Source organism: Tamandua tetradactyla, chromosome 2 (assembly GCF_023851605.1).
Source record: "Tamandua tetradactyla isolate mTamTet1 chromosome 2, mTamTet1.pri, whole genome shotgun sequence".
Classification (NCBI taxonomy): Eukaryota; Metazoa; Chordata; class Mammalia; order Pilosa; family Myrmecophagidae; genus Tamandua; species Tamandua tetradactyla.
In genome coordinates, this window is record NC_135328.1 from 73,764,491 (window position 1) to 73,788,724 (window position 24,234).

The 24,234-nt window shown below is 36.0% G+C and overlaps 1 long non-coding RNA gene across 1 annotated transcript; it reads left to right on the forward strand.

Moving 5' to 3' along the window:
- Positions 1–6,975: 6,975 nt before the first annotated feature.
- Positions 6,976–15,863, forward strand: LOC143660746 (uncharacterized). Its single transcript, XR_013164228.1, has 3 exons — positions 6,976–9,429; positions 11,977–12,087; positions 13,942–15,863. It is a non-coding gene; the product is annotated as an uncharacterized LOC143660746 (long non-coding RNA).
- The last annotated feature ends 8,371 nt before the right edge of the window (positions 15,864–24,234 follow it).

Genomic DNA, 24,234 nt, shown 5'->3' on the forward strand with positions numbered 1-24,234 from the left:
TTAAATTAGAGCAGAAGCAGGGAAAATGCAGAGTATATTCTCTCACCTCATCAGTATGACATATCAGCAGAATAAGAGTATGCCATGTCAGTTCTATAGTCCACGTAAACATCAGCTCAGTTATTTTATGGTGAAATTCTTTTGTCTTCCATAGATTCATTTTAAACCATGTATTGATGTGCAAGACACCGTGAGCTATAAAGACTTCATCTAATGTAAGCAAATGACTAGCTTATGTTATGCTAAATTCTGTAATAGAACATGGTACAGCACAAAAAGTGGAATGGGAAAAGCTGCTTAAGATGCAGGAATCAAGGACAATTTGACAAGAAAAGAAATAAGACTGTGTTGTGAAAGGCCAGAAAAAGAAAGTAGCATGAGCTTGGTGGCACTGAGGTCAAAAAATAGTCTAAGTGTGTTGCATTCTGGGAACCCTGCATACTTCAGTATATATGGTGTGTACTTGTGGCCATGACAAGAGGAAAAGTCAAAGGGATCATCAGAGGTCAAATCAGAGGTGTAGGGTTGATATAGGAGTTTGGAGAAGGCAGATCAGATATTTGGGTTTGCTATTTTAGCTTCACCGTAGAGAATGGAATGGAGATAAGGAGAGAATGGAAACAATGGGAATAATTTTGAATATTTCAACAGCACAGGTAAAGAAAGGCTGTAGCAATAATGAGTGTGGGAAGAATTGAAGGAGGCAGGATTATCAAGATTTAGAATAATGAAATCATTCGCGTGTTCATGTAAGTGACATTTATATATTTGATTTTAAATAAATATTGTTTTTGTTTAAAGTTTTATTTTGCTTTGTTTTATAGAGCATTGTGAGCTAACTTACAAATAGGGAAAAGTTTTACTTCAGACTCACCCTCATTTTATTAATTATTTAATTTTTTTTTACATGCTGCCTAGTTAGGCTTCCTCGGATACCCGTGTATACTCAAAACTACTTCCAAGAACCTGAAAAGTAACCCAAACTCTTAATCTTCTTCCATCTAATTAACTTAATTTTTGTTTTCAGATGGCTTCTCTATGATAGACGGAGATGTTAACAAGCCAAGTCTGGTATTTCCAACCTTGGTTGCACACTGAAATCACCTGAGTTATTAAGTTGTGCCATGAATGAAAGAGTCAGAGTTAGAGATTTGGAGCATATTACCAGGAAGTGAATTTTATTTTTAAAATCTTTGAACATGAATCTCCAGCAGATTCTTAGGGTTTAAACATGATTATTACCACAAGCAAATGCAGGATTACAAGCTGGTCTAATAGCTTGGTTTCTGTACTTCCCCCCCTTTAAACAATCTATTCATTTGAGTCTATTATTGTTGATGAATATATGTTATTGGAAATATTTTATAAACTGAGGAAAAGCATCTTATTAAGGTTAAAGAATTAGGCATGGAAGTACATTTTTTCTTTTTTTTTTTTTGGCATGGGCGAGGCACTGGGACTTGAACCCGGGTCTCTGGCATGGCAGGCGACAACTCTGCCTGCTGAGCCACTGTGGCCCACCCTGAGTTACATTTTTGTTAGGCACTTTATCTATTGGAGTACAGAGGGCATATTGGATTCCACCACCTCACTTTGTCCTTCATTATTGTTTCCATCTGTTTTTAGTGTTAAGATCAACTGCTCTACTTTACTGCTAAGGCTCTTTTCTACGGATTACCTTGAGTGTCCTTCATTCTTAACCTCAATAGGTTCTCATCTAGAGCACTTTGGGTAAGAAGCTGATAACAACACATGTGATAAGGAATGGAGAATCATAGTTTCCTTTGTTCCCAGTAGGGTAATACATGGGCTGAAGATAGTTCCCAGTGAAAAGCCTAGCCTGTTGCAAGAGTCAGTTAAAGATGCTACAACAATGAAGACCTGATATTTTAAAATGATGTCAACATGCTCTGAGTAGCATATACTATCACCAGCAGTTATAGCACCCTCCACCTGCCTACAAAAGGATTCACTCAACTATCCTCTAAGTATGCTTTTTTCAAAGCAAGTGTTATGGAACACTAAATTTAGTCTGTACATTCAACTCAGCCTTTGGAGGAAATGCAAAGTACTTGAAGCTATGGCTTGTACTTACATGGGAGAGAAAGGAAATGGAATATTTATCATGGGCTTATTATGTTTCTCCTGTATTTATAAAAATGATGGGTAATACTATTACCCTCAGTTTATTAAACCTATGTGAACAAATAATCTTTTAAGCCAAACAAATAGTAAAGCTGCACTATTTGAAGCTTCACAAAGCACAAATACATGTCCTTTTCATCAAACTTCTGTGTGGAAGCACAGTGTGTACATTACCTGAATGTCGAAATTCTCTTACTTGGTTTCTTCCAGTTCTCATCTCCTGGTTGCTTGGCTCGGTTCTTGGATCATGACATCTGGATTCTGAGCTTTTTTTTTTCATAAATTATTTTCTTCAATGATTTTTTTTATTGAGATATAATCATCTAAAATGTACAATCAGTGGTTCACAGTATCATCATAAATCTGTGCATTCATCATTATAACTAATTTTTGAACATATTTATTACTCCGAAAACAATAAAAATAAAAATAAAAGTAAAAGTGACATCCCATACCCCCCTTTTATTTATTTATTGTAGTTTTTTTCTTTTTCTTATTCATCTGTCCAAACACTGGATAAAGGGAATGTCAGTACAGGTTTTCATAACCACACATATTCACACCTTAAAAGCTCTATAGTTATTCAGTCATCTTCCAGATGCAAGGCTATTGGATTACATTTCAACAGTTTCTGGTATTTCCCTCTAGCTATTCTAATACATCAAAACCTGAAAAAGGATATCTATATACTGCATAGAAACAACCCCCAGAATGTTCTCTTGACACCATTTGAAATTTTTCAGCCACTGAAATTTTATTTTCTTTCTATTCTCTTCCCCCTTTTGATCAAAAAGCCTTTCCCACTCCCATGATGCCAGAGAGGAAATTTACACCTCTTGGAGTCATGTCCCACATAGGCAGCAGGACAGAGTTCAACTGCCAAGTTGGCTTAGAGAGAAAGGCTATATCTCAGCAACAAAAGAGATTTTCTGTGGGTGACTCTTAGGCATAATCAGAAGTAGGCTTAGCTTCTTTGTAGGAATAAGTTTCATAAGGGACATCCTCAAGATTGAGGGCCTGGCCTATCATATTGGCAGTCCCCAATGCTTGGAAAAATGTCAGGTCTTCCCCAGGTAAGGAAGCTTAATATTTTCACCTTTTTACACAGTTCTACAAACGGATGTTACAAATACATTTAATCTTATGTCCAGATTACTCTGAGACGTATTGGGACATCACACCAACGGGTATGAATCAACAAGATTTCACTTCCTATTCATGATTCCATGTAATTATGGTGTTCAAGTAAACTGACCATACAAGTTAGATAATGTGCTACCAAAAATATAAATTTTGCATTAAATAAACATCCAATTCTTGGTCTCACAGAAGTTGAAGTTTTAAAATACTGTCGATATCATCCTTTACCCTTTAGTCTGATTTACCTTAGTCCTAACCAGATCAGCTTCATTCACATCTCTAATTGAAGTATGATCACCTTCTCAGTGTTTTAACAGTTGCTGTATGGGGTGACGCTGACTTTCATAACTGAAGAACTCTAGCTCTGAGTCTCAGGTATCACACAGATACCCGAAGTTCCAGGTTATACACAAAGACCTCAGCATCTCAGAATTGAGGGATAATTCTTACAACTCCAGAATATATATGACTGCTGAAAGAGCGTACAATCTGGGAACTTTTACAATAGGCCTTCACCTGATAATCTATGCTCTCAAGTTCAATTCTCAGAGTTTGCACCTTATAGTTAGTCCACGTGAGTGAAGCATTATAATATTCGTCAGATAATTATCCAGTCAACTTTATCTTTCAGGTTGCCTCTTCATTCCTTAATTCACATGGTTTTCCAATCATTTGCTCATTCAATCATTTGACAAAAATAAATTCATGACATATTACATACATGATTGCTCTGTGTCAGGAAAGGTGGTAGGGGCTACTAACAGGACAATGAACGAAACGGTGTTCATCCTCAAAAAGGTTAGAGTCTGGATGAAGAGGGATGTTAAAGAAATGATTATGTGAAAATTGAATTTTTACTTTGAGAAATTCCATGACTGAAACAATTACTGGATGCCTTGGAAGTGTATAATTGGGAAAACCAATTCCAAATTAAGATAATTGGATTGCATGGTTTTATGTAATGAGACTGTGATAGGTGCTCTGAAACCTCAGAGATGAAAAATCTTAGCCAGTTATTATTATATCAGAGATTAAAATAATTAGATTCACCGGTATTTATAATTCAGATAGAGTTAAGTATAATACAGATACTCATAAGAAGAACATCTAGTTGAGAGAGTTTGAGAGGAAAGTGGGTCCTTATGGGCACCCTGAATGAAGAGTAAAATTTAGTCCTGTAAAGGAATAAGGAAAGTTCTAGACTGAGAGAAAGCTTTAGAAGATACACAAAGATAAGGCAAGGCACAGAAAATTCCTGGACTGTAGCATGAGTTGCATTTATGGAATTGTCAAGTGATGCAACTGGTCAGGTAAGTAGTGGTAAAAAGAGTCAGAATCTTGATGTCCTTCTTGACTGATGCCAGATGTTCTAGGTTTGTCAGATAATGAGAGTTGTACCTTATGTGTTCCAATACATGGGTCCCAGAGGGAAACTTAAGGATGGGTTTTCACAATGACTCTGAATGCCTGAGCATATTTAGACTTATTAGATGCTCATCTTGTTGTAGCTGAAGTTTCAGAGTATGGAGAAATGAAGCATTTGTCAGTTCTTTCCCCTACATGTAACAGCTGCTTACTGCCACCATGTGGAGGTCTTTAAGTTTAGTTAACATGAATATCTAATGTGTTCTAACATGTAGGTTTTTGAAGACCACAACTGGAATATTAATTTTCAAAGAGGGAAGGGGAAGTTTAGTAGATTGTTCAATGAGAATCACCTGCATCCTCTGTAAGCTTTAGGTTCATATCTGTGGTATTAGATTATACATAAGGCTATTCCTAACTCTGCATTACGAGGCACTGTAGGTGCATTTGTACTCAAGGCTGTGCTATTTATTCATTACCCTCTTTTCTTGTCATTTTTCTGATATTACTTAGGTTCTTCTATATATATTTTAACATTGTACGCTTATTGACTGCTTTCTAATATCCTTCCTTTCTTGTTTTTCAAGTAAGAACTAATTTCTTGAAAATCTTCATTTAGTAACCTCTCTTCCAATTGAACTTTAGCTCCATTTTCTTTCCTCTAAATTCTAAACTGTACAATCACAAATTCCCTTTGTCATGTTGTGCGTTATGTATAATTTCTGCTATTAGGAAAATGTAGCTAGTGGAATCTAAGATGCTCCCTGACCACAGATTTAGTGTTTTGAAGGCTATCAATCCTATCCACAAGAGTAGTTAAGGCCTAATGCTGTAAGTCTGTGTGGTCCTTTTCCTCTAGGACCTGAGGTTACATCTACAGTTATCGTTAAATATACCTTGCCTGAATACCCCTTCCTAACAGTAGATCTGGACTTTTGCTGCACATTAGAACTACTGCACATTAGAATCATAAGAAGAAGAAGTACTGAATAGGCCCCACCCTAGGATGAAATCAGAATCATGGCCCTGGCATTGGCAATTTTTAGCACTCCTCAAATGATTCTATACAGAGGCAGTCTTGAGAACCTCTGTTCTTTATCAAAAAGGTTCTTTAATGTAGGACATTATAGAAACACCAAAAAGATTGGTTGAGAATGACTGGAATCATCCTATTGAATATTCCACATATGGTGTAATATTCAGGTAATTGAAATTTAGAAATTTATAAATCTACAAATGCAAGGGGATAAAATATGAATCTCCAACTTTTCCTTCCAAGGAATTAGAGAAGATGCCACTAGAATTGATTCAGTTTCAATATACTATCCAGATTCTGTCATATTTCTTCAATGCATTTTGGCATACTCCAATACCACAGCAATGTACAGGTGGAGAATTAGTTCAGAACATTACGGCAACCCTTTCTACTTCAAAATGTATCTTTCTATAATAATTCTTAGTTTTTAAATAACTGAGGGTTCATCTACCAGTGAACTCTGTTTTCTCCACAACGAACTGCAAAAATGTCAGCTCCCTTTGTCACATAACTGAGGCATCATTGAGCAATCTCTTCACATACATTTCACACTCAGTGCTCTTAGCCACACATGGAGAAACCTTATAATAATTCCTTCTTTTGCAAGAATTACAACTTGTAAATTTCATGCTGAAAATTAGTTCCCTTCTCTGTCTCACAGACCAAAACACGGTTGCCATGATATTGTCCATGTGACATAATTTTGAATTACCCTGTCTACAGATGTGCAGAATCTCACTATTTAACCATTTTATTATCATTTTGATATAGTATAGCCACTAGATTTTATTACCATTTTGATTAGTATATCCACCAGATTTTTCCATCTTTAACTGAAATTCATTTAGAATAATACGTAGTTTGTCTATGGAATATACACTTTTCTCCTCATAGCCCTTCAATGGTCCTCACCATCTATTCATGCTATTCTATCATGATCTTGAATTTTTTTAAAAGGTCTGGTAAAATATTAGCAGATACTTAAAGAACTTCTCCTTGCAGTGGCATGATGTATTCGTACAGATCAATGAAATGTTGATTATCAAATTGACTCTCTCTGAGTAGTAGATACTCTTAGAGTGGCAGCTTGGTTGGAGAAAGGAGAGTAGATGGGCTGTGATAAGATTTCATTACCCAAACTTGTCAGATCACTCTATTTACTTATGTGTTGTCTTGCTCTAACTCAAAGTTGGTTTCTCAACCATTTCTAAATCAGTTAAAACATGCTAAGTACTCAGGCTATGTAGCAAACAGCCCTACTCTTAAGGATACACACACACACACACACACACACACACACATATGTAAAGCATGACAGATAGAAGTATAGCTCCTGCTTATGAGAAGGATCTGTGTAAACATGCACGTATGCCAACTAAAGTTATGAAGAGATCGCTAAAAGAATACACCTAAATTGAATCTTAAAAGAAAAACAGACGCTACTGCAAAGAAGGAAAATATTACTAAAGAAAAATGCATCAATCCAAGCGAAAGCAGATTAGGGAAATATAAAATGATGTACTAGCTTTCAGGAGCTATGTTTTCATTTCCTTGGCTGCTTAAGTAAATATGATACAATGGGTTGAATGAAATAGTAGGAATTTATTTTCTAATGGTTTTGAAGCTAGGAAAAAGTCCAAATCAAGGCATCATAAGGTGATGCTTTATCCTTGAAGACTGTGGTGTTCTGGGCCTGGCTATTTATGAGCCTTGGACCTCAGCTTGTGCATCTCCTGGTCCCTTCCTTCTCTTCAGGGTTCCATTGACGTTCAGCTCTTGGTTTCACCCTTTGACTTTCTCTCATATCTGAATTTCATTCTGCTGATAAAGGATGCCAGTAATAGGATTAAGACCCTGACTGAAGTGAGCCACACCTTAATTGAAGTGACCTCATCGAAAGGTCCTGCTTACAATGAGTTCACACCCAGAAGAATGGATTAAGTTTAAGAATATGTTTTTTGGAGTACTTACAGCTTCAAACCACCATAAGAAAAAAATCACTGGGCATTTCTTAAATGTAAAATGCAAGACAGAAAGTTGTTAGAGTTGAAGCCACAGAGGATTTTAAAACTCACTGGTCATATTAAAGATTTTGATATTTAAATTTCTACCGAATTATTTTAAAATCATGCCTGGTCATAACCTCTCAAAGATACCAGTAAGATAGTGAGTTGGTTTCTAGCCCTACCTCTTCTCCAACTAAAACAGCTCAGCTTCTGTTTTTCAGTGCTTTATTTATATTGATGCCTCATATTTTACTTAAACAAAGTATTTTCGGGCTAAAATTTAAAAACATTAAACCTGTACTATGTACAGTACGAAGCCAGCATCTTTTGCTTATTGATTTTTAAATGAAGGATATAAACCAGGAGATTACCACATTCAAATTCAGGTTTTAAGTAGATCCTTCTGCTAATCCTTATAGATAAGGAATTCAAGACCAAGACTAGTGATCAGGAGATCAGTTGGCAGGTAAGAGCTAGAATATTAAATGGCAAAAAAAAAATAGCACTAGAAAATGTATGATTAACTTGTCAATTACTAACAAGTACTAAGTACTTTATTATTTAGTCCTTACAATATTGCCTTCCCTTTGATTAAGGATTTGCCCCTGGTGAAGTCATAATTGAAGCAAGAGACATAATACACATTTAGTATAGTAGTTGCTGTTTTTACAATTCTCAGATTATCGACTCCTCTAGCTTGTGATCATATAAAGCACTCATCATTGATTCCTATAATTTCTACTAAAGGGCTGTCTGGGAGTTGTTCAGTTCCTTCATGAGGGCTTCACTCACATGAGTTTTTGTTTCCTGGAGCATTTGAGAAATTGACCACATGAGCTTCAACATCTACCAGGCTAGCTCTGGTTTCTTCACAGGGCTCTGGGGTTCCATAACAGCAACAGAGAACAAGCCCAATCCACAAGTGCCTTTTAAGCCTCTATTTATGTCAGGTTTGCTAACTAACATTCCATTGGCAAAAGCAAGTCTCATGGTCAGGAACAGATTAAAAAGGTATAGGAAAAGGCTCACAGGTTTGTGAGAAGAGCAAGGAAGAGACTGCAAAGGAGAATGCATCCACAGATGGAAGGAATTTGTGACCATTTTCCATTTTTTGCCATCTACCACACTGTGCATTTTGTTCAAAAATTTCATCTGAAATTACTTGCTTACAAATTATCACATAATATTCCCTTAGAGGTTTCATGAGAGTACTTTAATATCCCTTGAAATGTAAGCACCAACATTCACAGACAATTTGTTTTGACTTGAAATGGCTTGTCTTATTTTTCTCACATTTTGGAAAGTTTCTGGTATGGCTTTTGCAGGTACCATCTCTAAGTGGAAAGACAAACATAATGTTTTTGAACCTTCTGAACTGTGTTTAGACTGAACCCATAACCCTGACTTCATCAAACACCCTGCTCAAAACAATTAAAATAGCTGTCCTAAGTTGACTATAAACATAAGTTAGATCATGACTATCATAATACTTGATTATGATTTTATATCCTTATTTACAATCACAAGATTATGTTCCCACCAGTTTTAAGTAATTCAAGTTGGCTTCTTTACTATGATCTTTGCTAAGTCTCTTAAAGACTCTGTCCTCAAATTATACTGACACCTAAACAAGTCTCCATCTAATTCCCTTCTCTTGTCTACAGTTCTACTCATGGATCTAACAAGTATTCAGGGGATTGGTAACTCAATGAATGCTGAACTTAGAAGAAATCTAAGGTATGATATATTCAAAATTCATAATTTTTTATGAAGAAACTCAGGTTTAAAGAATTGACTTATCCAGTCTCACAAAGATACTTACTAGAGATGAGGACCCCTAATTTGACTATCCCTAGTAGTTCTCCAGTGCTTTTTTCCTAAAGCACTAAGCATTCTCTTTTGTTTTCCATAGTATGGCCAGGAGCAATATTTGGCCATGGCAAGGTGAAGAGGATGCAGGGTCAAAAGAAAAATATTAATTTTTATTCAGGAAGTAATACATGCATTTAGCAAGAATGAGTTGTTGGTAATATACTGCCAATTTTTTTTTACCAAGTTAGTATCCCCCCGAAAAACAACTCTATTTTATATACCTTGGCTTTCTAATAGAATACTCTCTTAAGACATGGATAAATTTGATGCCTATTTTGTTTATGGCTTATAAAATTACTTTCAAGCCAGTTATTTAAAGACACAAATTTAATCAGAATCAGATTCTTGTAGCATTTTCTACGGTCACACGTGATTTCTAGTATCTGAATGTTGCTAATCACAAATCACTTCCTATACCACTGGCACTAATGCTTTTCCAGGTCATACACCTCAAAGTATTTCTGGTCAGTTTTTGAGAACCTCATTTGAAAAGTAATATTTGTAGGGAATTACTGGAATTAATGAAAGAACATTTAGGTCACTTATCCTTCTAGGTAGCCTATGACTTATTGCTGGATCAAGTCATGCCAATTAAAGGCATCTGGTTGTGAAACCCTGAAGAAAATTCTTCAGTAATTTGGACTTTAGGGAGATGGAAGGTTTCTTGGAGAGGTCCCGCAAGATGCTGTCTCATTGTACCCTGCCATGTGATTGTTCATTATCTCCCATGTAGCTTAGCGCCCTTTTATTTTGATAAACGATATAAAAACTTAAAATTATTTTAGAACTAACTCCAAGAAAACAAACTGATCGATTTTCTTCAAATGACTAATTAGCTAAAATGCTTTCCTTTATGCTGATTTCCAGGAAACTTAGAGCAAACTATATGATGGCTCAGCTATATGATTTATATAAGTCCTTAAATCCTGTTCAACTGTATCTTTTTCAACTCATTCCCACTCAGCCTATATTTTCTGATCTTTTATTTCCCATTTTTTTAGTTATAATTTCTATAGGCTGTTCCAAACTCATTGTAGAACAAGGCCAAAATTAAACAATAGTTTAAATAAATATATGAATGCATACAATTGAATAACTATCATAGCCGGAATATTTTCATTCATCATTCTGCTGTTTCTTCTCCATATTCTTACTAAATAGGTGCTGCAACTTTAGACTAGGAAATGAGTTTTAAAAGTTAAATGACTGCTCAAGTTCAGAGCAGTAAGAAAACAAAGTAACAGTAAAACTCAGGGTTACTGATTAGAATACAATTCCCTTTCTATTGTGCCAGGATGATAAAATTTCTTGTGAATTAGAGATAAAGTCAGCTGCTGAGGCTGAATTATTTCAATAACATAAATCCTCTGTAGCACACCAATTTGTATGGAAGATGAAAATCATGGGTTTCTGCTTTCTCTGTATATAATTAGACATTTTGTAAAATTTTATAGAACAATGTGTCATATTATATATAATATATTCTTCAAATTATATAGCCAAAATGATTTTATGATGCCTATTTCTTAACATGCCAGCAGAAATATTTCTGGATGCATCTTAAATTCCTTTATGATTTTGTGCAACTTAATGATGTAATTCTATAGTTTATAATCTTTTTAATAAAACTATTTAGAATTAAGTTCCTGCTGATTAATAACAATAATTATGGGGATGATAATAATGTCTTCTCATTTAATCATTATAATTATCAACAAGGTATGATAATTCTCATTTTAAGGAGGGATAAACCTAGGATCAGATTGGTTACATAATGTTTTTATTTTATTATTTTTATTTTTTGTGGGACTTTATTGTGGAAAATTTGAAACATATACAAAAGTAGACAAAAATAACACATTTCCATATATCCATTCATTACTCAGCTTCAACAATTATCAATTTGCTGCCAATCTTGTTTTGTCCATATCCCACCCATTGCATTCCTCTCTGAGTAGCTTATTGTAAAGCAAACCCCAGGTATCATATAATTTTATCCATAAATATTTCAGAATGTATCTCTAAAAGTTACATTAGATTTTAAAAAACAAAACCATAATACCTAGTAAGTGTTCACATTTCTTAACTATACCCATATATTTTTTGAATTTTTAAAAATATTTTTATTGATAAAATTTCATACACATACATTCCATACATGGTGTATAACCAATGGCTCATGATATCTTCTTCATAGTTGTGTATTCATCACCACGATCATTTTTAGAACATATGCATCCTCCAGAAAAAGAAATAAAAAGAAAAACTCATACATACCACATCTTCTACCCCTCCCTCTCATTGATCACTAGTGTTTCCATCTATCTAATTTATTTTATCCTTTGTCTCCTCTGTTATTCATTTATTCTTTATCCATATTTTTTACTCATCGGTCCACACCCTGGATAAAAGGAGCAACAGACACAAGGTCTTCACAATTCCATGGTCACACTATAAAAGTTACATCTCTATACAATCATCTTCAAGGATCAAGTCTACTGGAATTCAGCTCAACAGTTTCAGGTACTTCCCTCCATAAACTAAAAAGGGATATCTATATAATGCATAAGAATAACCTCCAGGATAACCTCTCAACTCTGAAATCTCTTAGCCACTGAAACTTTATTTTGTCTCATTTCTCTCCTTCCCTTTTGGTCAAGAAGTCTTTCCTGATCCCTTTATGCCAGGCCCCAGCTCATCCCAGGATTTCTGTTCCACATTGCCAGGAAGATTTACACCCCTGGGAGTCCTGTCCCATGTAGTGTGGAGAGCAGAGAGTTTACTTGCTGAGTTGGCATAGAGAAAGAGGCCACATCTGAGCAACAAAAGAGGTTCTCTGGGGGTGATTTTAAGTCTAATTTTAAGTAGGCTTAGCCTATCCTTTGCAGGAATAAGTTTCATAGGGGCAAACCCTAAGACTGAGGGTTTGTTCTATTGATTTGATTGTCCCCACTGCTTGTGAGAATATCAGAAATTCTCAAAAATGGGGAAGTTGAATATTTCCTCCTTTCTCCCCAATCCTCCAAGGGAAATACCTTTTAATCTTATGTCCAGATTACTCTGGGATGTATTAGGACATCACAATAAAAGCACACATTAAAAAGCAGAAAAAAGATTTGAACCCTTACCCAAGATAATACTTGGCTCCAAGACCCATGTCCAAATAGATCATTACAAACAAAATTACTACTAGGTTCACTATTGCCACTATCACCAAACATTCACCTAGGCTTACTGTGTAATAGGTACTGCTCTAAGTGATTATATTAACTCAAATAATCCTGCCAATGATCTTAGATATAGCTCTACAGAAAAGGAAATAGAGACTCAGAGAATTGATTAACTTGCCACCAATTACAACTATTAAGGTTCAGAGCCTGGATTCTATACAAGCAATCTGACATCAGGGAGACTATACTTATCTATCTGGTTATACTTTCTCTCTACTATAATTATTGCTTCTTCAGTTTGCTTACCAATTGTTTAGGTCATGATGGTGTTCAGAAAGGATCATATTCTAATTCCATGAAACAGGGCCCATTCAAACTCCAGCTAGTGTACTTCCCCCAAAGTTCCTCACTTTTCATTATGCCATGGTGATGACTTTCTTTGCAAATTTTGTAAAAATCCAGTGGTACAGTGGGCTACAGGGAAGAAGAACTTGGAGGAAACTGTAGGGTACCAAGCATATGCATCTGCCTTCTTTTATTCTGCTTTTTTTTTTTAATAGAAACACTTTGTGAGATTTATTTTGCTAGATTTTAAAGGTTATGCTTTCTGCTTGGCAGAAGGTAGGTTTCCAGTGAATATTAAAGTTTCAAATTTAAAAAAATATCTTACAGGCAGAAAATATGAAACGTTTGTGGAAGGTGACTCATTTAAACGCCTCAAGGCTTGATGTGAAGGGAGCAACAGTGGAGTATGACAGTTGAGCACGCAGATCTCAGTCATGGCCTAGACATGATTTCAAGTGCTTCATATATGATGAAAGGTTTTGTAACTTTGAAGGATAACTTTACACAATTTAAAATTTGGAAAATTAAAATGTGTTCCTTAAAATCCAATGATTTCAATTATTTTTAACATCTGATCTCTTTTATTTCTTCACATAAAGAATTTAAATCACTAAGGAAAAGATAAAGATTGATTTCAAAATTGAATTAAAGACAAAAATTTTTAAAAAAAAAGCCTATATACTGTGTGCTGGTTTGAAAGTATTGTGTACCCCAGAAAAACCATGTTTTAATCCTGATTTAATCTTGTGGGGCAGCCATTGCTTTTAATCCTGATTTCATACTAGGGGGTAGATACTTTTGATTGAATTATCTCCATGAAAGCTTGACTTTTGTCTAAATGTGGATGTGACCTTTTGAATAGATGGAGATGTGATCCCACCCATTCCAGGTTGGGCCTAATTAGTTTACCGGAGTCCTTTAAAAGAGGAAACATTTTGGAGAGACTCAGAGCTGACAGAGGAGAAACAACAGAAGGAGCAGATGTAAATGCCTGGAGAACAGTTGCTTCATAGAGCAAAGATACAGATATTTGGAGATGCTTGGAGCCCAGCAACATTGCTGTGTGCCTTCCCATGAGATGTTAAGGAAGCCAGAACCTGGAAAGTCAAGGGAAGCCAAGAGATGAAGGTCAGCCCTGGAGAAGCAAAGTGAGAAATTGCCACAGGAAAAGTGACTGAAAACAGCAGAGCCCAGGAGCAAGGGAACAGCAGATGCCAGCCACATACCTTCCCAGCTGAAAGAGGTGTCCCGGATGGGAGCAGACTTGCTGGTGCCTTAATTTGGACATTTTCATAGGCTTTGAACTGTAAACATGCAACTTATGAAATTCTCTTTATAAAAGGCATTCCATTTCTGGTATGTTGCATTCTGGCAACTTAACATACAAATACATACTGTGATATCAATTATGTAAACAAACCCTGAAAAAATGCTTTCTAATGTCCTGAATTGCAAAGTGAAATTTTTTTTATGTGGTGTGATTAGAGTTGATATTTGATGATTTTCTTTTTCTTCTTTATATTTTTTTTGGTTCATTAACTTATCCCACAGTAGATATATATTGCCTTATATCATCAGAAAAAAAGCAATGTTTATTATTTTAGACTAGATGGACATTTAGTAGGCAAAATTTATACTTGTAAGCTATGGGTCTATATGCTATTTCTAGAAACTGATCCTCTAATAATTAAAATAAAATGACAGTTTTATCTGTTTTCCATACTGGAACATACTCATGCAACTTTTTTCTATATTTATTTTAAAATTAATTTTGAATTATGAGGTAGTTTAAGCATAAAAAAGGTACAGGAGAAAATATATACTCATTTACTCACCATCACCAATGTTATTGTAACAATACTGTACCATTCCAATTACTAAAGCCTGTTATTATTTTGTCATAGTTATGTGTTTATTGGTAAAACTCTTACAGTTAGAAATAATTTCTTTTGCTCCTGTTCCGTTGGTATACTATGCTCTTTCCCAAATGCTAGTAAATATCCTGTTTGGATTATATAATTTCCATCTAATAACATATATAAAAAAAGCCATAAATAATATGTGACATTATTTGGGGGGAGTGCTACTTTGCCCTCTTTTCCCCACATGAGCAGGAACCAGGAATTGAACCTGGGTCTCTGGCACTGCAGGCAAGAATTCTGCCACTGAGCCACCATCATACTGTCCTGCTTTGCCATTTAATTTCTAAATTAAATAGTAATATCTGATAACTCAGCTTCTGGAATTTGCATTTTACTCAAAATTATGATGTAAAAGTTTAAATCATGTAGAATCAGTCCATCTTTTTTAACTATCATACAGTTTTCCCTTTATAAAATGTTAAAATATATTTATCTGTTCTTTTGTTTTCTTATATAAATTTATATTATTATTGTTGTTGTTATCATTATTATTATTACTGGGAGAAAAAGTATTGAATTCAATACCCTTGTATGTGCAGAGTTTCTCTAGTGTATATGTCTAGACATAGAATTGTTTGACAATGGTTAGGAACATTTAAATCTTTCTTGGTTATTGTCAACTTGCTCTTCAAAGTGGTTGTAATAATGTATATTCCACCAGCAGAGTAGTAGAGTTTGTATTATTGTTGTATTATTATGCTACTTTTAATTTTTTTCCAGTGACAAAGCTGTGAAGTTATAAATTCTTGCTTTACATTTCCCTATAACTAGGAAAATTTTCACTGTTTCTTAGCCATTGTTACATACAAATTCTTACTCTGCTCATAATTTTAGCCAATTTTCCAAATGCTTTGATTTTTTAGGAGGCTTTTATATATTCTGGAACCTGATTCGTTATTATGTGCATTGAATATATACACAATTTTAAGCAATTGGTGGTTGTATTTTCATTTCCTCTTTATTCATTTTCTCTATATGAATATCTCTTGTCTCAGTTAACATTGTGAAATTACAGGTTTGTATATAGAAATGAAGAATATTTCTCTACAATTAGCTTGCTTTATGAGACCTTTGTCAATCATACATTTTTAATTATAAGAGCATTATAATAAATCTTAACAACTCTTAGGGTAATTTCTATAATTGTCTTGTCTACACTTGAGCATATATTTTTCCATATAAAATTTATGATCAGTTTCTAAGTTTAAAAAAGCCATTAGTAAGTTGATTGGAGTTGAATTTAATTGAAATATTAATTTGAAAAGATTTTCCATTTTAATACTAGTGATTCATTCCATCCATGGGGTGAATTCATCCCATGATCTTGTCCACATCTTTATTTTATTGTTTCATTTTCCATCTTGAAAAACATCTCATTTTTAGATTTATACTTAACATATTTTATTGCTTTTATAAATAACATTTTAAAATTACTATAAAAATTTCTAATTAATTTAACCTCATGAATAGAAATCTTTTGATTATTTTTCATAGTTTTCTTTTACTCATCAATCTTTTTATACTGGTTTAATGAATCCTAATTGTCTTCAAATATGTTGAATTGTTATATAATTTTCTCCGGGCAAGAATACAGTACTGCTTACTTAGTCTGTTTTCACCATTTAATATTTTTCTTCTATACTGTTTTATTTAGGATCTTTATAAAAACATTGAATAAAATGTAGAAAATATTTCTATTTTGTATTGAATTTAAAGTCAATTTTGTAATACTTGATCAGCAAAGATGCTAATTGATAAAACATTTTGTTAGATATTAAATAGCAAGGTCAACAAGAATTTCAAACAGTTTATCAGATATAGATATTTGTTTTATCCTGAATACTTATTAAATTATTCTCATTCGTTTTCTGTATTAAATCAGATCATCATATTGTTATATGATTTTATTTCTTTAATTCAACTATCTATTTCAAGGATAAATGTTACCTTGTCATGATCCCTTTTCAACGCATTCCTAGTTTGCTAATTAACTTATTTTATATTTAGCTTTATGCACCTTATTGATCTTTAACTTTGTTTTCAATTACTGTCCTAAAATAACTTTCTTTTAAAAAAGATATTAGAAATATATTCAGTTGGGTAGTTTAACCTTTTTTCCTGAAATGATTAAATAATGTAAGGATTATCTTTTGTTTAATAAAGCTCAGCTCTGAAACCATCTGTGCTAGACTTATTTTAGAGGTACATTTTTGAAGTGTATTACTCTATTCCCACGTGCTTGGAGATTTTTATTATCATCCTTTAGTTGGTTTCTAGCTTAAATCTTTGTGATCTGTATCAGTTATGTTTTAACTAGAGAGGCATAACTGGTAGGAGATTCATATGCGAATTGACTTACACAATTGTGGGGCTGACTAAGCAGGTTGGAAGTCAGTAGGCCAGGTTGTCAGGAAGAGAAAATCCCAAAGAGAATGAAATCCCATGGCCAAAGCTAAAGCTTATTATCCAAAGTTGGCAGTTAGGAAGAAAGGCACAGGGGCAGGGAGGCAGAATAATTGTAGACTCAGTAGCTATTTGAAGAGAAGTCTAAGCCCTTTATTTAAACGATTTCCTGATACGGTCAGGACCATCCAGGATAAGCTCTCTTTATTAACTTAAAACAACTGATTAGGAATTTTAATCACATCTATGCATTGCCTTTGAAATTCTACAAACATTAAGATCAGTATTGAGAGAATAATTTGGAGAAGGTATGTGTACATGACAAAATGGCTGTTTCCTCATTTCGACCTTCCAGTTATAATATAATATCATTTTTACATCACTCTGACTAGACACATATTAGAAAGGGAATTACTCAAACTTTAGTACAGCTTTTCCAAATTGACATATCAAAAAGCCATCACACGGCATGCCCCCTTCAAAAAGCTTGGAACAACAGCAAAAACTGGTAGAAACATCCTTCTCAAAGCTCCAGAAAACAGATAAAGGACTGTAGTAACAGGATGATCACCAAATCAAGAAAAAAGCTACTTAAAATCAGTAGAATACCCTGGCATCCTGAATGGCCCTTTCTCTACTTCCTTATAAGCTTGGCATGAAACTGGCCTATACTCTCAGTGTGAATCCATTGTCCCAGTTCTATAGGAAACAGAATAACCCTCATGAATGTATTGGGAGCAAGTATAAATGGCGCAATCTGTCTGGTGACATCTTGAGGGACCCATCATACCAGAACTTAACCTGCATGATGAAGGAAACTCAAGGAACTCTCCTACAGAATGTTGTGTGAGAGCAGTCAAGTTTTATGGTGTAGGGCAGGGCGTTGCTGGCTATAGAATATCCAACTCAGTGTCAGGACTGGGTTTCAACTATTTCCTAGGAAATATAACACAAGAGGAAGTGTGCACATGGGAGCATTCCTAGGGATACACACACCCAAAACAAGAAGCACATGCAAAAGGATCAGGAATGATCCTACACTTAGGTCTGGACCAATTCTTTAACCCTACTTTATGGATGAGGCCTGTAGGAGAGTCCTCATACAGGACAATCTGAAAATACTTGGAAAGGTCGTGGCAGTGGCAGTAGCTACTTCTCCTCCTCCTCCTCCTCCTTCTCCTCCATGTCTTCCTTTTCCTCTTTCTCCTCCTCCTTCTATTTTGTTAACTCCTGGCATTTAAGGAAGGCTCTGCCACAACACTAGTGGGATACACTCTTAAGGAACAGATGCCTCAGAACCTAAATTACAATGATAACACATTAAAATATCAAAATGTTCCTGCTTAAACAAAAGTTCACAATACATACAAGAAAATAGGAATAGATGGCCCAGACAAAGGAGACAATAAACGTATTAGAAACTATCAGTGAAGAGGACGAAACCTGGGATGTATCAGACAAAGACACTTGAGAAATGGTCCTAAATGTGCTCAAAGAGTTAAAGAAAAACATAGAAACTAGGAAAACAATAGATGAATACACAAAGAGCATAAGTGGGCAGCAATTATGAAAAAGAGCTGAAGACCAGAATAACATAAATTTTAAATTCCCTAGAGGAGTTCAACAGCAGATTGGAGCTGGAAGGAGAAAGAATAAGAGTACTTGAAGATAAAAGTGAAATCATTTGGTCTAAAGGGCAGAAAGAGGAAATAATGAATAAAAATGAACAGAAACAATTCCATAATGGTGATGCCCTTTTCAGATTGAAGAAGTTAGAACTGTTGTCCAGTATCCCTCAAGACTGAGAGATAGGTTAAATGAGAGTCGAGTTGTAACTGAAAAGGTAGGATTTAGGGGATTATTATAATTACTGAATCACTGCATAGATATTCTTTTTACTTTATTTATTTATTTATTTGGCAAGGGCAGGTTCAGGGAACCAAACCTGAGTCTCTGGCATGGCAGGCGAGAACTCTGCCACTGAGCCACTCTTGCCTGCCCTCATTTTTACTTTTTGATATATTAGAAAAGACAGAAGTAAATACCTGAATCTCTGAACTGTCAACCAGCTGCCTTGATCTCTGATACTGATTGTATAATTATATTTTGTGGTTGTAAAAACCTTATGACTGACCCTCACTTATAACCTCTTATCCTATTTTTCAAAGTTAGAGTCTTATGATCACTAAAGACAGCCCCTAATGTTTACTAATGAAAGGAATTGAGTTAGCCTAAAACCAACCCACCTTAATTCCACATCATCTCTAACCTCATCATCTTGAGCTATTGTGTTCATTACCTTAAAACCTAACCCTCTTCTGATACTATAAAACCATTTAAATTACTGAAGTTTGGGGAAACAGATTTTTAGGCTGATAGGATGTCTGATATATTACTTCATACATAGCAATAAACTCTTTCTGTTTTTGAAAAACAAAGTGAACAAAGGCAGAGGAACCTTTGGGATACCATCAAGCATACTAATATAAATTGTGGGTGTCTAAGATGGAGAAGAAAGAGAGAAAGAGGAAGAGAGAATATTCAAGGATAATGGCTGAAAAATTCCAAATTTAAATAAAGAAATTAATAAACACATCAAAGACTTTGAAGAAACTCCATTCAGGATAAGCCCAAATAAACCCATGGCATAGAATATTGGAATCAAACTTTCAAACACGAAAGATCTGGAGAGACTGCTGAAAGCCTCAAGAAAGAAGCAATGTGTCACATACAAAATAACCTAAAAAAAAGATAAAGTACCAGTTTCTCATCAGAAACCATGAGGCAAGAAAGCAGTGGGATGGAATATTTAAAGTGCTGGAAGCAAATAGTTTCTAACCAAGAATTCTATATCCAGCAAAACTATCTTTCAAAAATGAAAGAGAGATTAAGACACTCCCAGTGGACAAAGCTGAGAGAATTCATCATCACTAGACTGGCCTATAAGAGATGCTAAATAGAGATCTGCAAATTGAAAGGAAAGGACAACAGACAATATATGAAAGCCTCATGAAGAAATAAAGATATCCAAAGAGAGTAATGACATGGATAAACATAAAAGCCTATACCACTTGTGGTAGTTAGATTCAGTTGTCAACTTGGCCAGGTCAAGGCACCTAGTTCTGTTGCTGTGGACATGAGCCAATGGTACGTGAACTTCATCTGTTGCTGATTACATCTGCAGTCAGCTAGGAGGCGTGCCTGCTGCAATGAATGACATTTGACTTAATTGGCTGGTGCTTAAATGAGAGAGCACAATGTAGCACAGCCCAAGCAGCTTGGCATACCTCATCTCAGCACTTGCAGCTCAGCCCAGGCCTTTGAGATGCAGAAAGGAATCACCCCGGGGAAAGTTGTTGGAACCCAGAGGCCTGGAGAGAAGGCCAGCAGAGATTACCTGAGCCTTCCCATGTAAGAAAGAACCTCAGATGAAAGTTAGCTGCCTTTCCTCTGAAGAACTAACAAAATAAATCCCCTTTTATTAAAAGCCAATCCATCTCTGGTGTGTTGCATTCCAGCAGCTAGCAAACTAGAACACCACTGTATTTCTTATTTTTAACTTAACTTTTTACTCTTACAGGACCTAAAAGACAAAAGTATCATGTAAAGATGAATCAGTGGTTTTGGACTCATAGGCAATAAAATGTAATTTGTGATAAGGACTACGTAAAGCTGGGTGAAGGGAGGGTTAGAAGGACATAGATTGTCTATACTATTGAAGTTAAATTGATATAAAAACAAATGTGGTTGTTATACTGCATTAGTCCATGTTCTCTAGATGAGTGCAACCAACAGGACATATCTGTAAATAAGAGATTTATAAAGGTGTCTCACACAACTGTGGAAATGAAAGAGTCCAAAATCCACAGAGCAGGCTGTGAAGCTGGCAGCTCCAATGAGGTTTCTGGACGAACTCCACAGGAGAGGCTTGTTGGCTAAAGAAGCAGTGAAAGAGTCTTTCTTCTTTAAAAGTCATCAACTGATTGGATTATTTCTTTGGTGGAAGACATGCTTTAGTTGATCACAGGTGTAATCAGCCACAGATGCAATCAACTGATTAATGATTTAATATACCAGCCTTCCAATTTGTCACCCAGCCTCGAAATATCTTGGCAGCAATGGTCAAGTCAGTGCTTGCCTGACCAGATAACTGGGCATCATCACTTGGCCAAATTGACACCAGAACCTAACCATCAAGAGTCCAACCTTTGTCAACTTGGCAGCTATATACATCACCTTGAAAGGTGCTTAATTTCCAAATAGAACACAATAGCAGACATACGTTTTGCCTTAAAATACTCAACTGTCCTGTATAAAACCGGAAATGTACTACATCTTTCCAGAACAGGGTGCAAGTCCTTAGGTAACATTCATTCTTAAACTTCATATTCTATGACTTATATGCTATAACATAAACAACGCAACTTATGTCACATAAGAGGAAAACAATATATTTGCTCACGTACAAATGCAAACACACTCATAATAAAGCAGGGAGGAAAAACATACAATCACATTCCTTGTTTCTAGTAACTGGTCACATGGTCAAAGTTCATAATTATCACTACCTTCTTCTACACATTCCATGCTCCCTTTACCCTCAGCAAGCACTGAGGGTAAATGGCTGTGATGGAGTGACCCAAACATTTTTGCCTGTAGTTTCCTGGTTAGTCTTGCCTGGATGGGGTTGTTGGAGTTTTCCACTGACTTTGATCACAGGTCATGGTGGTATTAAGAGATGCCCAAGGAGGTCTCCTGTTTTCCAGGAAAACTCTTCTTTACCTCCATTGTATAGTTACAGTCCTATTTCCTCTTGATAATCAGGATCAATCACCCCAGACAGAACAGCAATCCCTTTTCATGTCTTTTGATTCAGTGGCATAAGAAGCCCAAAGTGGCCAGGTGGCAATCTTAACTTCCAGTTCAATGGAACCATTGCTCTCTCCTGATAGGAGCACTCCTTCTTTTGGAACTAAGACCTGTAGACGAGCAGAGCCTAAGGTTTCAAGGACAAGAAGCAAAAAGTTTCCTAGTGAATCACTAGGGGTGATAGTGACTGGTGCTACTGCCATTTCCATCCCTTGATATCTAGACCTGTGAATCCTGGCTATGGGAGAAACAGCACCAAAGGCAGACACTGATTCAGAGGATACATAGCCTCCTGGAAACACTGCTTCAGCCCTGCAAACAATTACCACTTAGTTGCTACCTTAATTGGGTCTTTAAAAGGCCATCCCACCATTCTTTCAACCCAGCTGTTGTCTCTTGATGATGGGGAACATGGTAAGACCAGAGAATTCTATGAGCATATGCCACTCCCACACTTCATTTGCTGTGAAGTGGGTTCCTTGATCAGAAGCAATGCTGTGTGGAATACCATGATGGTGGATAAGGCATTCTGTAAGTCCACAGATGATAGTTTTTGTGGAAGTATTGCATGCAGTGAAGGCAAACCTATATCCAGAGTACATGTCAGTTCCACTTAGAACAAATCACTGCCCCTTCCATGATGGAAGTGGTCCAATGTAATCAACCTGCCACCGGGTAGCAGGCTAATCATCTTGGGGAATGGTGCCATATCAGGGACTGAGTACTGGTCCCTGCTGCTGGCAGATTGGGCACTCTGCAGTGGCCATAGCCAGGTCAACCTTGGTGAGTGGAAGTCCATGTTGCTGAGTCCATGCATAAACTCCATCCTAATCACCATGTCCACTTTGTTCATGAATTCATTAGGCAATGGCAGGAGTGGCTTAGGAAAGAGGATAACTTGTATCCACAAGATGGGCCATCTTATCCATTTGATTATTAAAACCTTCCTCTGCTGGTCACCCTCTAGTGAGCATTCACATGTGACACAAATATCTTCATATTCTTTTTCCACTCAGAAAGGTCTATCCACATACTTCTTCCCTAGACCTCTTTGTCACCAGTTTTCCAATCATGCTCCTTCCAAGTCCTGGACTATCCAGCCAAATCATTAAGAATAGCCCATGAGTCAGTATATAAACATATCTCTGGCCAGTTCTCCTTCCAAGCAAAATGAACAACCAGGTGCACTGCTTGAAGTTTTGCCTACTGGGAGGATTTCCCCTTACCACTGTCCTTTAGTAACATCCTGGAAAGGTGTTGTAGTATTGCAGTTGTCCACTTCTGGGTGGTTCTGGCATATTATGCACAACCATCTGTAAACCAGGCCCAAGTTTTCTCTTCCTCAGTCAACTGACTGTAAGGAAATCCCCAATGGCCATAGCTCTCATCTGGGAAAGAGAAGATAATGTGGCAGGAGTGGGGACCATGGGCATTTGGGCTACTTCCTCAAGTAACTTACTTGTGCATTCAAGACCTCCTCAAGCCCCTTTTATATACCACTTCCGTTTTTTGATGGAGTGCTTCTGTGCACACCCAACTTTATGGCCTAGTGGGCAAGAAAACACCCAGCTCATGACATGCAACTCAGGTCTCATGGAAACTTGTTGACCCATGGTTAAGCAATAAGTCTCTACTAAGGCCCAGTAGCAGGCTAAAAGCTATTTCTCAAAAGGAGAGTAGCTATCTGCAGTGGATAGTAAGGGTCTAAAATCCTCTAAAATCCTAATGGTCTACATTGTGTTTCTCCTATCACAGCCTGCCAAAGGCTCCAGACAGCATTCCTAGTTACTATTGACACTTTCAGCACCACTGGATCTGCTGGGTCATATGATCCAAGTAACAGAGCAGCTTGCACAGCAGCCTGGACATGTTGCAGAGCCTCCTCTTGTTCTGGTTCCCATTCAATACTAGCAACTTTTCTGGCTTCTCAGTAAATGGGCCAGAGTAGCACACTTAAATCA